Below are 19739 nucleotides of genomic sequence, written 5' to 3' on the forward strand. Positions count from 1 at the left end.
TAAAACAAACAAACAAACAAACAAACAAAGGTTGTATTTTCATAGGCATTCATGTCATTTTTCATTATATAATGAAATAAAAGACATTTAAGTGAGATTAATGGTTTGATAAAAACAGAGTAACGTTTAAGCATCGATTTAAATAAGTGCTGTCAGAATAAATTTATTCTTTAGCTGCATGAAAGCAATCAGCTTTTATCTGAAAGACATTTAACAATTTACTATGTGAAAGAATGCAATCGAAGCTTCATTTCTGGCTTCAAATAATAAATGGTTTTAGTTCCAGCTAACTTTATGTTTGTTTATTTTTTTTTTATTATTTTTTTTTTTTACTACTGCACAGTTTACAATTATAACATTAAGAGCTGTTTACAGTAGACATCTAATTACAGCAACTAATGCTTGGAATGAGTCTGCTTCATTCTGTTGGCAACAGAGGCCTGCAATTAATATACTTAAATATGAAGATTTTCAGTTGTAATCTCATTTAGAGAATAAATATACTTTCAGAGTAATGGTTTTCTTTTGGATTTGTTTATTGAACCTGGATTAGGGAGCTGTAGTGCCATTTAGAGCTGTTTATTATCAAAAGGTTTACTGGCAGGCTTGTAATGGTATACATTTGAAGGATTGTTTTAGATATATTGATTGGACCATCTCAGATCAGCTATTAAATGGGACAAATGTGAAACCAATCAGACCTTCGTCTCCAAGATATTACGTGTGCACTACTGCTGGTTAGGTTGTCTGTGTCTCTATTATAAAGAACTCAGAAACAGAGAAATTTGCAATCAACACACAAAGCATCTTGATCCCACAACATAAACCTGAGAAAAGAATTCCCCAGCTTTTAATTTTAGCAATAAATATTAAGCACTACAATATCACATCTACCTGAAAAAGCAAGACACCCTTGTTCCCTTAAGATTTTGGTACTTCACACTTTAAGACTAGAGGCACTGAATTTAGTGTCTTATCTGTATTATCTTATCTTAACTTTAGCGTCTTATCTGTATTATCTTTAATTTAATGATTTAATCTATCAAAAGATATTTTTAAAAGCTTGGGAACTTTAATTGATGTTAATATTCCAAGACTTACAACTCAGAATTGGTGACAGTTTGAGTCCCCTGAATTGTTATTAACCAAGTTACTGCTGCCTGCAGTATTACAAATAACTGGTAATATTGTGTGTACCAACTATTTAGCTAATACATCTGGAGGCTCATAAAAGCATCCTTTTTAAATGCCATATGAAAACTCAGGTCCCACAAAAGGGGCCACAGCTAAAGTCAAGTCTATGGAACTTAACTGAGGTAATATCCAACCTGTTTTCTTTAATTAATGATCTGTAAACACTTCCTGAAATGTGAAGTTCTACTATAAATCCTTTAACCTTTATTTTTCATTGTTACATAATAATTTTTACAGTGTATATTTTTTCTCTTTCTGTTTTTCGTTTTACAGAAAAATCTGATACTAATATCAGTTTATCTTTCACAGGGTTAAAAATATTTTAAATTCATCAAACCACTTCAGCAGCATTAAGGGTACAAAGATTTGCAATATTTGGGAAATACAGCTGTAGCACACTGCAGCAGTTGGTGCTGATCATGAACTCTCCTCAGTTTGTTTAGCTCTAAAAACCCCTCCAACATTTCTGTTCAAAGCTGATGTTTTTCAGTCACACATCTAATAGCCTAACTGCCCAGTGAATGTGCATCCGAACCATACCTAGCCATCTCTATACTTAAGACAAGTATTGCTGATACTTTATGGGGTATTTTGTTTGCTTGTTTGTTTTGTTTTTAACCACTATTTTTATAGGTAGTCTAGAAAGGCTTCAAAATACAGCCCTCCTATAAAGTTGCCAATCCAAGCAAGTTGAGAAGCGTGATGATAAATGGCTTTAACGGAGGCTTCAGAGGTGGGTGGGGTAATTAGCTTCTATTTCCTCTCTTGATTAGCTCTTTGCCTCTGTGGAAGAAAACACCCATATGGCTCACAGACTTAAAAACTCCACCTTACATAAACACAAGCATTTATATACGTATGTGTCCTATATATATGTGCCTATTCTATACAGACTATAGAATGTATGTGTGTGTGTACATATATATATATGTGTGTGTATATATATACACACACACACTACACTTTCTCTCCTTCTCTAGTATTATATATGATCAAATTTTCCTAGCCTGTCTAGTGAAAAGATCTCCACTATTTGCATTAGAGGAAGAAATCTCCCAGATGGCAGCTGCCTTCCCAACACACACAGCTGCTGCAGATGAGCATACACTGATGAACACATGCACCATGCATTTTGAATCATAAGATATAACATAAAAGAAAAGGCAGGCTCGATTTTGCTCATTGACAAAAAAATAATCACCTCTGTTTCTGAAAATGCTGTTGGAAAAACTAAGGACAATACATTTAAAAAAAAAAAAAAACCACGATTGTGAAGATTAAAGAATGTGAATGTGATCAGGCAATTTAGGGATAGTTTAGATTAGTGCATATAATTTTATTTATTTATTTTTCTGTGATAGAATGGTTCTTTAAAAAGGAGCGGGAGTTTGGGGATTAACCTCTGAATTTTGTTGAACAGAATCTGTAGAGGCTGTGTTTGCACAGGCCTCAGTAAGGCTGGGGTTTCACCCTTAATCATGGAAGAAGCTTCCCATTATATCTTAATTTATAGCACATAAAATTTGAACTTAAAACCATATGAAGAAACTGCACACTAACAGACAGTGTGGCTCTGGGTAAATTAAGATGAGCGCTTGTATTCTGGGGAGTTTTGCAAAACGTTTATCTTCAGAAACAGCTTTAAAAAAAATGTCCAAGGCTATCAACAAGTGCTGCGCTCAGCAATAAGGAGAGGGATACAGACACATGCAAACCAACGTCAGTTCTCTAAACAGGGGTAGGAAAAAAAACATTGAAACTTTGATCTCCACAGTAGTCCAAACTTCCTTTTTGTATTGTATATGAATTTATAAATAAGGCTCAGTATTGACTAAGGGAAGTAGATTCTTTGATTCTCTAAGCAATGAGTATTGAAATAAGAGTTTTAGCTACTGTATCGTTGGCTGGGCTGCTTACCTTCCTATTTTTGCAGCACGATTGTTAAATTACTCCAGCAGGAAGCCCTTGAAGCAGTCAATTTTCAAAAAATTACAGTAAACACATACTGCAGTATTTCTTAGTATTTTCAAGACATGTCAGAGCTACATGCATTGTAAATATTTAAACAGGAAGTGGTTTTAATTATAGAATAATGAAGAAAACTTAATTACTTTAAAATATTTTTAAAAGACACTGCTGGGTTTCAAACATCTCTTGACTCACAAACAGATTCACAGTAGGCTTCTAGTTCTTGAATCCATTACCTTTAGTCTTCAATAAGGCATTGCAGAGCAGAGAGCAACCTCAGCTGATGTGCTGCAGCCATCTGGAATCTCAGCAGGACAGGAGGGACAGAAGATACCTTCCCCTGCTTCTTGTGTGACAAACTGTGCTGGATGTAGGGAAAAAATTGGCCTCAACCCCCAGCTATAGCACATTAACCATATTGCACCCCTAAATCGTTAAAGTTCTCTGGTGTCTGGAAAAAAAAATAAATAAATTTCACTTCAAAATCTTTATATACACACATACACAGCTCTGCCCACAAAAATGTTGGCTGTCCAGCTTTATTTTTTTAACCGCTTTATGATTCTTCTGCCTGTCACTGACAGTAGGCACAACTTCTTTCAATAGCTGAAAGTAATATTTAATGGGCTTTGTACCAAAAATGAAGAGTTCAGCACACTGCTAGTACCAAGTTCGCGAATGGCATGGCAGCCTGCAAAAGCTGTTCGTGTTGATCCACACAGGGATGGACAGTGGGGCTGCAGACTGCTGGAAAATAATTTGATGATAAACAGAGATGTAAGCTCAATGCACCAAAAAAAAAAAAAAAAAAAGGTGAACTCACATACCTTGGCTTTATGAGCTGCTATTGCTGCATATCTACTCTCAATTAAATTGACTTATTTCATAAAACCTGTTCAACTGGTTTTTTATTATTATTTTTTACATACAGTAATTTAAATCTTTTAAACTTTGAACTTCAACGTCTATGTTTCTACCAGCATGTTGAAATATATCCATGAATGTAGGTTTTCCAATCTATTTTTTCAAGATGGAGCATTTAAACAGAAGTGTTGGCAAGAAACAAAAGGAAGATTCGTTCAAATGCGGTCACCAAAACTGAAAACCCTGCACTTGGCATTTGGACTTGGTTCACTTTTTTTCCTGCCAGTGCCTGCCACTTTAAAATTGTTATAAATTTTTAAAATTGTTATAAGAATATCTGCAGAAAGTTAGCTTCACCAGGAACAATTCCAGTAAATGAATCAGAACCCCTCAGGGCTTGCCTTACACCATCCTCATTTTCATAAATCTTTCTTACCTTCCTTCCCTACCTGCAAAGACTATACATCTACCCTACCACCAACACGTGATATGGGGACCATTTAGAACACACAAATTGATCTTCAAATTTTGGCTGAGCACTGAGCAGCTAACACCCAGAACAGGAGTGATGACAGACAATACTAATATGAGAAGTTTCAGTGAGCCAATACTTTGGAACAGATAAAAGGCAAAGACACTTGCAGACTTCAGTCTTCTCTTTTCTCGTCTTTCTCTTAAATTCTCCCCATTTATCCCTGGCTGTTAATGCAACAGCCATCTGTACCCGCCATGGGTGTATATGTAATTTTCACGATTTCAGTGGCAATCTCAGGCATTCCCAAGGCAACAAATCATTGAAACAAGTGATTCAGACATTAAATAAATACATAAATTCTGTTACTACCAATTCCCACACAATGTTTATTTGTTCTGCACTACTTAACCACATACACACAAAAGGAAACTACACTTTGTTCTCAAAGAAAGCATTACTGCAGACATCAGTGCCTTAGTTCGGTGTCCTGGTAGGGTGGTTCAGCCAGCTAACAAACACTTTTCCCAGCTCTGCATGGAGCTGCACAGTCCCAGAGAGCTTTGACAAGTATTTTAGGGCCAGAAATAGACTGCTGCGCATACAGCGTATTTGGAAATCACGTGGGCAGTAGGTTACAGGGTTCTGCTTTAAGATACATATGTTTTAAAATCCAATATCAAATAATAAATAACTAAAAATACACAAGATGCAAGCACATGGCATCGAGTTGCATGAAATTACAGCCTCCTCCTAGCAGGCTGCTGGGCAGGATAACCTCAATGATTTGAATACAGGTGGGAGGGAGCCAGCGTTTTGTTGGCTACAAACGAACCTCAGTGAAAACCTGACCTGAAAGCACCCTCCCATGCACAAACACAAAGATGTTTCCTGGTCATACGTGCTTTGCATTTATGCCAACAGGCAATACGGCTCGCTCTATTTGCTTCAGAAGTGTGCTTTCCCTTCAAAATTACTGCAGCTAACCTAACCTGGATAGATCCTTCCTACTGCAACACACTTGCTGTGCTAAGCCCTTGCTCTGGGGGACCCACAAACCCTAGCATTGCATCAGACTGGGTTTTTCCCTTTTTCTCACTCTATTTCTTTAAGGTGAAGCTGCTGTTGTGTGGCCCAGGGGTTATTACAACAAAGATCTGGAGTTACTCATCTGCCACACACACACTTTTGATGATGAAAAGAAAGGCAGGAAACCTTTCCCATACAAAGGCTGTTGGGGAACCAAGTATGAAAACCACACAGCAACCTGAAAAATAGCCAATTCACTTTATTTTCTGTTCCTCTTCCATTAGCTTTACATAAAAATACTATCTGGAGCACATCTCCCTGATGTATGACCTTTGCCAACATTGCACCAGCTTTTTGGTGAAGCTGTGGCGTCCTGCGCCAGACGGCTGCAAAATGATTCCTTGGACTATCCAAGTTCCCAGGTAGAATAGCAAAACAACTGCCAATGGCAAAAACAAAACAAACCAAACAAACAACAAAAAAAAAAAGTCAGGGCTGCTTCTGCAGATAGCTTTCAGGCAAGGCTAAACAGAAATGAAGAGATTATTACGGCACCCACTAGCCTTGTTTCAAAGCTGGGATTTTAAAGCATTTTCTAGTTTGAAGCACTCATCCTTTCTCTGTGCAGACAAAAAGGGAGGGGGATAAAGCAGCATCACCCAGAACCCTGACATGAAAAAATCTCTTTATATAGTCATGAGAGCTTCACAAAGGCTTGGGGTAAGGGGATAGAGTGGAGTTGCAGAAGTTTTCCTGTTCAGCGTATCTGGAAACACCTTACAACGTTCAGGACACAAAGGACAGTTTCTGAAATGCTCTCACTTGCAGTACCACCTTCCCCCTGCAGTCCTGCATGTTGGCTGGCAGCTGCAGCCCTCATCCTAAAAACATCTACTTCATGAATACACAAAGTGCAGGGAGGCTTCTTGTATTACTTCAAAAGAAAATCTCTGGGAAAGATCTTCCTCCAAATGTTTTCTTACCTATGTATTGACACTTAAATAAACATGGGTTAGGCATGGGTTGCCTAAACTGCGAATTTAGCCACTCCCATTGCTGACACAGTTCTCACTTGAAATTGAGTTTTGCTTTCAAGTTCAAGATGAGATGATTTTCTCTTCCTGCCTACAGCTACCAGCAGTTGGTGACCCTTCTCAAGTCTCCTTTGCTCTGGAAGATGAGTTTCCTCTTTTCAAACTACTGCAAATCTCCCAGTGCTCCAGTCTGGGATAATTTATCCTCCAAACTGGGGGATAACCCAGTTTCTCTACACAAACTTTCCCAAAATAAGACAAAAAAAAAAAAAAAAAAAAAAAAAAAAAAAAAAATTTTTGGCATCATCATATATATTAAGCTCTGTTCATTAAGCTTAAGTTTTCAAACCTTCCTTTCCTTCCTCATTTTGGTTTCCTGTATCAAGGAGACACAAAGAGCCTAGGCTTTTGCTAGCATTTAGCTATAAAGGGGAGTCCTGCTTCTAGTTTGCTTTCCTCATTAGGCCATGGTTCTGAAATAGCAATAAGCACCAGTGATATCCACTGACTGTCCTTTGCAAAATTAGAGCCCTCCTAGTCTTTAGACTATGCATGCTTATCCTATTTCTTTTAACTGTTTTTTATTAGCGTATTAGAGCCAGCACATGTAAATTTGAAAACAAAAAGCAGTAGCAAGGTGTGATACTGCTTTTCATGTGCATGAAAACAGGCAAAATACCACAGCTCCCAAGGGTCCAGAGAGGAAATGAGTCATACACTATAGAACAGCCTAAGTTGACTCAATAGTTGGCAAATGATACTAAGCAAATTAGAGATTTTTTAAGTGTGTGTGTGTTTCTTTTTTTTTAAATAAACACAGATTCTCATATTTATGAACATGAGGATATGGCATATATAAACACATAAGAAATTTATAAATGTTTACATAACTATATATGCTACATATCACACATAATTTTAATATATATTTTGTACAAATTAATAATTGCACAAAATTGTGCACAATTACAATTATAAATTTAATTTATAATTTGTGTATTTACAATACATAATACATTTGTTAGATATATAATGCAAAGAAACACTTCAGAAATTTTATATAGAAAAGTTTTACATGGTAAAACTGGCTGAGCTTTCTCAGGAATTTTGGAAAGTCATTTTCACTTGCAGTCTACACAGTGCAATTAAAACCTAGTTTATAAGTTTCAGCACATTCAACACACAAAAAAATTTGCCTACAAGCATGCAAACAAGCAGCATATCTGTGCCTTATTGTTTTGCTCCTCAGACAGGAAAACTGTTGTAACATTTGCATCCTCAGCAGCTGCCCTAGCCAGTGGCACACTTTCTTCAGGAATCCTGCTTGTTACAACAATCTCCCTTAAGCTACTGCAACTAGAACTAAATTTCATCCTCCAGGTGTAAGTAATTGGCTGCACCATGGAGTAAGGGAAACCAGGAGGGAAAAAAAGCAGCACTGTGCCATGCCAGCAGCTATGCCAGTTAGAACAGCACCACCACAAACTAACAAACCAAAATGTGTTTCCAGTTACCACTAAATTATTGAGTGACTTTGTGAGAACAATCCCAAATCAGAGGCCTGCTACAAAGTATATGGGGTCATACTTGGAAAGCAAGAAGGAAGAAAGGCTAGAAGACATGCAAGTTAGAAGCAGAAATTTTATTTTTTAGTGCAACCTGTTACCTTGCAATAAAAACGTGATTATCAGAGGTGGTCTCAAAGCAGCCACTAACACCAATATTGTGGTGAGCTGCTTCTGTTTTTTTTTTTTGTTATCTCAAGTAATGGCTTGCTGCATAAATATACAACATGGAAAAAAAATGGGAAAAGGCAGAGGGGAGAAATCTTACAGAGAACTATATATTTTTTGCATTAAATTCAGCTAGTTTAGTCACAGATGTAGAACCTTTACAGTCCACTCCATACAGTCTAATCTAGGATACATTTGCTCTCTGGTATATATGACACAGAACAGAATAATAACAGTATTAGGGTTAAAACTAACAAATACACAGTATATTAAGGAAGAATCTTGTTGTGGAAACTAGAGCAAGAGCTTCACCCAAACTGATGGAAGCCGGAGACATGTCTATTACAACCAAAAACAAACAAACAAACAAACAAACAAAACAAAACAAAACAAAAAACAGCAATATTAGCTGTATCTGATAGGACACCAAGGCTGTGGATTATTCTGTGACTCACTGGAAAGTATTACCATATTTCATGTTCCTTTAGAGTACATGTTTCAACCGCTCTAATTTATGCACAATTATTACCAAGCTAGGAACCAATAGCCCCCTCACCTATTTTATGTGCATACGTTTAAGTCCTGCCTTGTTGACCAGCTAGCTCCCTGTAGATATTAAGTGCAACAGGCTGAATGTTTATTTTAGGAATAAACAGTCAATACAATGTTCAAGAAAAAAATAATCCTTGTTTCTTCCTTTTCCTTCATTCTAAGTCTCTCCTCTCAGTTGTCCCTTTACACGTATATCCTTCTGTACTGAAGCCCTCCGGGAGGTGATAGGTGACAAAGAGCATTTACCCCCTTGGCTGTCCCAGCAGTACAAGCACGTCTCAACACCTGCAGCAAGCAATGAGCGCCGAATCACCTTGACGGTTTTCAGCTGGACATCCTCAGAGCAGAAAACTAAACTCAAGGACTCTAGTCTCCACAATCAGGTAATTAGGGGGCAGACCAAGCATAGTGGTTTGTGAGCCCAAATGGATGGCTGAACTGGTGGGGAGCAGAGGCTGTCTGAACGTAGCTGGATAGGCATGTTCCCACTGCTGCAGTCAGCTGTTGTTGTGTGCTTGCTGATGCCCCTTAGCAGTCTTCTAGGGTGCCTTTTAAGTTATTTTTGTCCAGTACTTACACAAAGCTTCATTTAAATTTTCATTGTCTGTTGAAGTTTTTGCAACAAATTCAGTCTGTTACAGCTCCTGTGGCCTCTCTGTCTGAAGAGCTGTTGTTACTAGTGTTCCAGGGAAGCATCTAGGACTGGTTAAAAATAAACAGCTCAGTGGCTGCAGAAGTTACCTGTTAGCTGAACAAGAATTAGATGACTGCATGATGCAATTGCTTCTTGAACCCTGCATCCACCACCCTCTCAAATACACATATTGCTTTTTTTCTGTTCTCTGAGGAAGCTGTTCAAAAGTGACCTCAGGCAGAACTTAGTTTTTGCATAGGGACAGACAAACAGGGAATGATATTTGGTAAAATGATTCTTCCATGTTCTACATGGAAATTAGGATTTGTCACACACATCTGAGATGATGCCTACAGCACTGGCTTGAGTTAAAAGGGTTGCCCTGTGCCACTGTTACTATTATATTATACCCTAAAGGGTATTTCTCCACGTCAAAGCAGCCACACAGTTTGCTTCTATAAAATGTGTATCTGGGGGCAACTAGAGGCATGTGCTCCGAGGGTTGTGGTATTTAACCCAAATGCTTCAAAATAAATAACCTTCAGGTCACACAAAACAACTTGGCAGAGGGACATGCAAGTTAGCTCCCTTCATTCTTGGGCTCACTTCCCTCAAAAAACAAAACCACAAGCACAGCTAAAACAGCATTTCACATCTGTCAGGGCTGTGAGAATGTTTTCACTCCAACAGCAGCCCTCTCTGATGGACTGCCACAGAGTAGTGTGGGAGTTCAAGGCAAATGATGCTTTTCTCATCAAAAGCTGAAAGCACTGTGCTTCCAGAGCAATTTTGGAAGCTAAACCAAAGATGACAACATTCTCAAGACATGAGGGACTATTTACAGGTGCTTCTTGTGCAAGCTAAAGCGTTCACTGTGTATGTGTGGTATTGCTTCTGGTTTGAGGTGCTGCAATTAGACCAGAGGAAAGCAAAGCAATCAGTGCTAGGCTCTGACCTCTGACTGTCAGACACGTTGCAATTAGCTTTCCAATTATCAGTGAGAAAAATGGCACGCAAAGACTTCATCCCTGTAGGGAAAAAAAAATACACTAGTTTCCATTAACTTGCTAGACTCAACCCATACTTCACAGTAGCATCATTTTGCAGCCAGTTGAACTGTGAGGCCCAGGATGGACTCCAAATACTCCACAAACTTTCTGGGGACCAGGCTCCACACAGACCCAGAGCTCATCTCAAGCCAGAAGCCCATGAGGACCCCATTCTCCAACACCTGCTTGGGGGTGATGGCTGCTGCAATGCTGCTACAGTGACACTGCCTGCAACGGAGACACGTGAGGTTCTCCATGTGCACTTCAGTGGCAAAACTAATTAACCAAGATGTAACTAAGTACATCATTCTCCATCCTTACATCTCTTTTCTCCATTATGTGATCATGCTCTGTTCGTTTTGTGTGGCATTCATTTTGTGGATTTAATCCTGGTTTCTTGGCACGTTTTCCAAGAGCAAAGTGCAGTCACTACTTTGGGAGCAAGAAAAACATTGTGGGATTTTGGGGCTGTATGGAGAACTGGGACAAATATGCTTATCACAATCCCATTGAAGGAACAGATCTCATCAGAATCTGCATAAGATGCACAAATCAAAAGCTACATTACAAATGGGCAACAAGATGCTTTCTGTGGAAGCACAGTAAACTCAAAGGTCCCTCATGGAGTAAACTATTGTGAACTTGATGCCAAAATAACCAGCCACAGTTAGTGCATCCAAGGAGCAATTCTGAGAATGCTCTGACCTACATTGTTCTCACCATACATGCATTAACTTTAATTATGCTCTGCAGAAGTTAACACTCTGCTCTCAGCTCTCACAGTAGCAGCAATTGATGCAGCATCATTAGCAGTTCTGGCTGCCCACAGAGAAATAATTACGCACATAATGAAACAGCAACGTAAATGACAGGCTCAGCACACAGCCACATAATCAAGTGAATGTATAGATAAGAACAATACTAGCATACAGTAACTTGGAGGAAAATAAACATATGTCTGAAAGGAGTAGAAAGATCAGCTGGGACAGGAGGGAATCAAATGCGTTGCTTTTTATTCGAGCTCATCATCAACTATAATCTGTATGTTTGTGGTTGGTCCAATCTGACCAACAAATGGACCTCCCACACACATCCCCACACACTTCATTTATAGAACTGAACTACTTCAGTTCAGACATCAGCTTCCGTAGAAATACTTTAAAGCACAAAATTCCATGAAGTTCAGAGAGTGTTCAAATGTGAATCTTTCTCTAGACCATTTTTGCATTTCTAAGTAAAAGAATCATTCTGGTTAGGCCTAAGCCTTAAGGGGCAGAATAATTTAAATCTTGATCCCTCCCCAGACCCCCAATTGTCATGAGTTTCTGATACTTTATAAATTATGGCACACTGAAATTTATGTTTATAAGACATTTTTTAAGTGTTGGTGGTCTTTGGAAAAAGAAAGTTTTAAATATATCAGAAATTCTATATGAACAAAACAGTGTCATCTCTGTGGCCTCATCAGCTGTGCTTGGTAGCAAGATGTGCACATTTTGATTTCAGGGTGGGACGGTGTTTAATGCTAGATCCTGAAGCCTATCAGTTTTAGTTGCATCCCATTTACAGAAGACACTTCTAGACAAACATGCAGCAAAACAGCATCAAAACTTCCAACATTTGCCTTAGGAAAAAATAAAAATAAAAAAATAGCAGTGTAGCTGCAGACTTTCTGGATGCAGGTACACCTGCAGTTTTCTGTAGATAGGTGGTCATTTACTGTTGTCTTTCGTACTCCCCTAACCACACCCCCACACTCCACCCCAAGAAGCAGCATGTACTTCTTATCATGAATTTGATTTCCCGAAAATCTAACAATTCCTAAAAAAAAATCTAATTTGTTTTTACTAAACAAATTCTCCAATCAGTTTTGGAGACTTTTGGCCAGAATTCTTTAGATTCTTGATTAAACCTCAGTTGCCACACAAGATTTCAGGAGAAGCATTACAGACAAGACAATTCCTATTCCCAGAGGCAAATTGAACCAAGATTCAAGTTCAGTAAGTTGGGTGAAATTCAGATCTTCTACTCCCAGCATGTCTGGAAGTAGTAAGTGAAATGCAAGATGTTTGATACATAATGGATGTGCAGCTAACCTGTGTCTGTGCACCAGCTACGTATTCAGGACTGGCCAACTTCTACATGTGGGTTGCTGGGCTTCATGAAATCAGACCCTCTTCCACAGTAGTCTGGCTAACAAGAAGTACTTGTCTACTGCAGAAAACAGTGGAGGTGGTAAATATGTGCACTACAATTCAGGTTCAGTGAAAGTTCATGTAAAACACCCATTTACAATTTTCTTGTGGAGCCAGATGATCCGTGGTCAAGTGCTTCATAAGGAAATGAATTTATTCAGGTTCCTGAAGCTGCAGGGGCGATTCCAACTTCATTGAGTTCTTGCTTGTCATCAGGGCAAGCTAGTGCCATCTGAAAGATGGGGAGGAAATGGCAGGGTGGTGCTTTTTTTTTTTTTTTAACCGCTACAGCAAATGAAAGCCTTCAGCGGTGCATATAAATAGCTGTCCCAGCAGTGTGGTTTCTGTGCTTCAGGTTGTTTCCTGCTAGCTGTCTCAGTAATATCATAGAGAAGTTAATGAGCTGAAGTGCTCACAATGAAGAGAGGATTTGGACAAACATAAATAAAGTTTCAGTAAGCGTTCAGGAATCAAATAACCAGACAGTATAGCAAGAGTTATATATGCTGGATCATTTAGATCAACTTCAAGCATTTTGTTGTTCTGTTCTAAAACAGATGCCATTCTTGTATCCCCACTGCACCAGAGCATCAGTCTTATTGATTTTCCCCAAAAAAACTTCAAACAGAGGATCCAATTATTCTCTATTAAAATAGTAGTAACAGTTGTGAGCTTATGTTGTTGCAGCCCTAAAACATAACACAGTCCTTCAGAAAATGTTTTCATTTATATAGCACCAAAACTAAGCACAAGAGCTTTTGCAAAGATTAGTCAGATTTTTGCTGTACATTATTTATCTATTGTTTCCTACTGTAGAGAAGGAACAAATAAGTTACACATATGCTTGGCTCTTGTGAATCTGCAGAAGAGTTAAATGGTATTTTTTATGTGCCTCTGATCTATACACGAACGTGTACTTGCCAAGTTATCATGTAGTAGAGCAGTAGGCCCATGTAGCTAATTTAGTCTCTCCCCACTATAATTATCAAATATATGTATGTTTTCTATACTAATTTGAAATGCTGTGCCCAAAGAGCATCTGTAGAGGTCAGGTATGATAAGTTAACACCTTCCCATTGGAAAAAAGATATTTTAAATTATTCACTTTTTAAAAAATACATATAATTCCATTTTAGATGCAATCTTTAGCTTGAAACCTATCATAAAATTTAGGTCTTCAAAAGACTTGTGTACCAGGCAGTGCCACTATGACAAAATGAGCCACAAGGACTCCTAAGTTGCTAATACAACTGGTTCTCATTTACTACTGACATTGTATATAAAAAGATGTTTCAAACTGAACATACAATTTTGCAGTACCTTCAGAAGATTGAATCCCTTCTGTGTTTAAAAAGCATATGTCATGTTCTTTTACGTGTGTCAAATTTAGACCATCCTTTATCTTTTCTAGTGGGAAGCCCTGGGAAGGAGAAATGAGGGTTTTGCCTGGCTAGTTTAAATCATTGAATGACTATCTAACAAGTAACTTATTTAGCATTTGAAATAAGCAGTCCCAAGTAGAAAGGCCTGGGAGCACTGCAGCTGAACTGAAAGTTCATTTTCACATGAAATAGGATTCCCCAAACTTGCATGGTATTTGGCAGATCCTCACAACAACATTAATTCAAGAGTAATTTGCATTACATCTTCTACGCATCTGTATCAATGACTTAAATGAACCTACAACAAGGCTGCACACATTGCATTTATAAACCCCAGGGAAATGCTTACAGACACAGCCAGAGATATGCTGTATCCTCCTCAATAGGTTTCAGGTTCTTTTAGTCCTTCTCTCCACTTCCTGAGGCTCTTCCTTTTGCCTGCATTTCTCCTTTTTGAGGACATACTACTTTCTTTGATAGTGTCACTAAGAAAGATACCAAAATTACCTGGCTAGGAAAGCAGATTCACAGGGTTCAGCCATTTTTCCTCTGTGTTGCACTTCAAAGAGAGATGGCTTCAGCAAGCCTAAGATTTTCTAGCACTGACATCAATTTGGGGAAAGCAAATCCCTAAAATAAGTAAATAAAAAGTTAGTGAGCATATTCTATTCCATGATATCTAAAACAAAGGCTTGAACTTGTAAATGGATTACAGGGTCGTTCTGTCTGGAACAAAACTGAGGAGCCCAGCCCAAACTCTATCTCAAGTCACTGCGAGCAATGAGGTCTGTTCACTTGGAGCTTTAGGTGTCCTTGATACAGCTCTGCTTCCTTGATACGGCATTTTAAATAGCGTAAGAAAACATTCCTGAATGGCAACACTAATACACAGATACCTGTTAGCACTGAAAACGTTGCAGTTGTAAGCCTTACCAGCAGATGCCACTACAGTTGTTATGGAATACACAGCCGAGTTGTGATGAAGACCTTTTGTTAATTAGTACATCTTAGACATCTATCTTAGACATACTACCTACCCAGAAACTTAATGGATTTACTTAAATAAACAACTGGTCATAAAATTCCCCAAATCCTGCAACACTACCATCCCTCTCAGAGGACAGTTTTCTTAGGTTTAGCATAGAAACAAGACCACAACATCGCAAAGTGTGAAGATACCACTTGATGCAAGCAGAAACACTGTAAGCAGCAGGCGTTGGACACTTCATTTAATCCACCCGGGAGGATGCTGAAGCGCTCAATACAGGGCACTACCTGAATCATGGAGAGCCTGCTAGTGCTCAGGTGGCCTTATGCATCTGAGCATCTTCCATGTAGAAGGGACTAGAATATGGTCTTTAAAAAGAAAAGTTTCACCATAAACTGTTGCCTCTTGATAGCAACAACAACAAAAACTAACTATCTGGGCACAGGCATCAAAAGTCAGCAATCAGCAGGCATCAGCAGCCACCTCTATTCCTTAGATCAGGCTTCACCTCAGCTGGAGGATTTTCTTGGTTATGTCTCTGGCTCAGTCTCTGAAAATCCTTACACTTTTCAGAATTAGAAGGAAAAAGCAGCACTGTTTCTAGTAAAACCAGCCAGATGATACATGCCTTTCCTTGAAGAGGCTGCGGGGAAGTAGTGGAAGAACCGAGCTGTATTTCTTGGCTTACGCCAGAGATGGTTACTCAGTGATATAGGAAGCCCAGCTACAGAAACACTTCTGTCTGCTGCCAGCTTAGCTGCCTGAGAAGTCTGATAAGCCTCAAAACACTGAGATGAGGCTTGGCAGCTGTGGCCTATGACTTATCCAAGGAGCAGCTCACCATGGCAGCAACACAGGCAACACCACACCCCAGTCTCCTGCAGTTGCACTTCTGAAGACAATTGTGGTGGGCACAAGAAGACAAGGAAACATGGCTTCACTTAAAAAGGGGAATAGGGACAAGACATTTAAACAAAAAACACAGTGTCCACACGTTTCTTGGACATCATATGAACTGAAGGGAGCCTACCAGCTTCTGAAAGGGACGTAGGGACACAGGAAAAACAGTCTTCTCCCAGAATGAGCCAGGAAAGTCTCCCCTCATCTTTTGCATTTCTCAGAAGGGAATTTATCCACTCATGATGCCCTTGGAGAAAGAAGGTGCATACAGAAGTCAGCTCTGTGTCTTCGTAATCTCACTGACCTCAAGTTGGATGATTGATAGAAACCTACTTCAGGCAGCACCCAAATCACCAGCTGTGCAGCAGTCAGAGAACCAGAACAAATTCCTTGGGAGAAAAGGAGCCAAAAGGAAGAGCTCTTCAAGCAACCATGGCCCCATATTGTCAAGCCACAGCCAGAGAGTTAAAGCTTTCATACTCTGGTGATGCCAGTTTCTCTCCATTCTCTTTCATCTCCATCACCTAGGCTGAGTAGTTTAGACTTGAAGACCTACATGTAGGTGTGGAAAGTGAGACAGTGCTATCACTCCTGAAGCTGTAGGTTTCCTTTATGGCCATCAGCTCCCTTGGGAATTAACATTTCTGACTTTTTCCAGTTCCTGAGAGGTAGGGATTTCTTCCAGTCAAGCTTAGGAAATAAGGATGTCTCAGCACTGCTCCCAAACTGCTTCCCTATCTCTTCACAGACAGAGACACACTTAGGGAGACTGCAGACAGCATCTGTTCTGCAGCAAGGTGGTGAGGATGCAAGAGGTCCCCAGCATTCAGCTGAACAAATAGTATTGCTAGGCTCCTATAAGTGACAACTCTAGTTTTATTAACTCCCTAAAGCATTTTGTTTCTCCAGCATTCAGCTTGACTTGAGATGAGATGATAACACTCAAATGTCTTAATTCTAAACACACTGATGGGATTAAGCAACCCCACTCAATGAAGTTTTCTGTGGACATAGATTAACTGTAGGTTTACAGTAAATGAACGTGTTACCTAATGTCAGGAAATAACTCGAACCACAGAGCTGATTTCCTCTTCTCTCATTCTTTCTTTTTTTTTTTTTTTTTTTCTTTCTCTTACAGTTTTATCAGGCCAGCTTGTAAAAATAAGGGTCAGACTTTAGTTAGAAGGTAAAATGTATTTTTTAACAGGTTATCTCATCTCATTTCTTTCTTTTAGTACAAGATGCTGCTACTGCAAGCAAAGTCTGAATTCTTATGTTTTCTCACCTATTTATACCTATATAGCAAATGATGCTGATGAGGAACCCCCCTCCCCCTAAAACAAACAAACAAACAAACTAAACAAACAAACAAAAAAAAAAAAAAAAAAACAAGCAAACAAAAAAAAACACTAGACTAACACCAAGCACCCCCAGAAGGATGGTTATTTTTGCCTTTCAGAAAATTGTACCAGCACATAATGAAAGGCTGAGATCAAGGAAAGAGCCATTCAGTCACCAGAGAAAAAGGAAAGAAATTCAGGAATTCTTTAATAAAAATGCTTAGAATAAAGAAAGAATGCATCATATCAGTAACTTGTACCAATTGCACATTTGAGAAAAGCAAATGGAAGCAAGAGCTGTAGACCCCTCCTCCTTTCCCCAATGACTAGTGGTATTTGACAGTACTCTACCATCTTCACTTGACATTTTAACTGCTCCTTTTGTAACTCAGCTAAGTATTTGTGTATGCTCAGTATAAATTTGGGGCCACATGCAAAGTAGATTAAATGCACAGAAATATGATTTCCACTCGCATGCCTATTTGTCTGTCTCTTTTCCACCCTTGCAAAAAGTGGAAATCTTTGCAACTCTTACTTAACATATGCCTGCAATTGAGCTTTATGGCTGAAAAGCCCATCAAAATTATATGGCTTTGTCAGACTAATAAAATAGCAGATGTTGATTTAATGAGAAATGACTGCAAGTTTTTTGTGATATCACTTATGTTGTTTGCTAGTATTACTTATAAAAAGTATGAAAAACTCCTTTTAAAACATCTAAACTTGCATTCTCATACAGGCAAAGCTTCAGATTTGAATAAGAACTGAAGGATTAGATTCTCTAATCAAAAGCTCTTCATTGTCAAAGGCTACTTTGTGTTCTTGCATGGAATTTCTATAAACAAAATCTCCATAAATGCAACAGAAATGTGGATATGGATTGGACCTCCAAGCATCATCCAAACTCCTGCAATGAGGTACGATCATGCAAGTCTCAACCAGCACTGAGATCTTTTTATAAAACTCCCCAATGAAGAACACAAGAATTTTGTAAACTATTTCAGTCTCTCACCCCATGAAATCATTGTCTTAATTGCATTTATTCTGCAGTTTATCTACATTTAATGTCATATTTAGATTTTGGGCCATCTCTTCAATTTCTGGGTTTTATTGTGAACTCTCATTTATTTAAAATTACTTTGAGAAGTGAACCTAGGACAGATGTTCGTCTTGATTCCACTTGACAGTGCATCTTCACCTTCCCCCTCTCCATTTCGGCAGAGAAACACATACTCCTTGCAAGTATACATTTTTTCTCCTTCCCCTAAACCAGTTTGAGATATTACTAAAACAGTAACAAGCTCCAGACTATACTTTCTACTCCCTTATGTGACCTTGTGGGATACTGTCAGTGCATCATTAAAGTTAAGATACAATTTTCATGTCTTTATCCTTATGAACTAAGCAGATGACCTCATTCAATGAAATGGTTTGGATAGATCTGCTCTCTTCAAATCCATGATAGCATTTCATTTTGTTTTAAACCAAATTACCTTTTGAATACTTACAAACACATTTTAATCATTTCAGCATCTTTTGAGGATGCACAGATGTGTCCATGATTCCTCCCATCCTCCTTTTTCAAGCTTCTTCTCATTGATGATGTAGATTGTGTTATGAAAATCCACTGGTACAGATGGATCTCCAAAAAATCACCTATTTTCAAATATGAAACCGTGTATTTGAAGTCCCAAAATCTCAGTAAGAGTGAAATACTGAACTCTGGACCAAAATATGTCCTAAATAAATAAATTAATTAAAATAATAATAATAATAATAATAAAAAAGATTCTGAAGTTCATATATACATGTATTATCTATCTGTAGCATTGAAGTGTCTCTAAACTCTGAGTTGAAAACACTTTCTTTGTACAAACCTGTATGAATCCCTTTATCCCCCAAAACATGAAATTTAAACACAAATCACACAAAGGAAATACCATGCTATGGAAGAAGGGCAATTGAGGCATCAGCAAAAAAGAATAAAACTCCATATGCAGTATTAAGGCACTTAATATCATTGGGAAGTAGGCACCTAAACACCTATGCAAATCTGGGGCTAAGTTAATTGACATTCTATATATTTACTTTAAATCTCATTAAGCATTTTCATCACATGTGAAACACAAGCAGATGCTAAACCATGAGGAAGTGGGAAGAAAGCGGTTGATTTGCAAAGTGTGGTAGCTACTGCAACTCTGAAAGCTGTGTAGAAGAAAGGATCTGGGGGTGCTGATTGATGCTTGCCTGAACATGAGCCAGCAGTGTGCCCAGGTGGCCCAGAAGGCCAACGGCATCCTGGCTGTGTCAGGAATGGTGCAGCCAGCAGGAGCAGGGAGGTGATCGTCCCCCTGTACTCTACTCTGGTGAGGCCGCACCTCGAGTGCTGTGTTCAGCTTTGGGCC

This window comes from Aythya marila (assembly GCF_965140915.1).
Source record: "Aythya marila genome assembly, chromosome: 3".
Taxonomy (NCBI): domain Eukaryota; kingdom Metazoa; phylum Chordata; class Aves; order Anseriformes; family Anatidae; genus Aythya; species Aythya marila.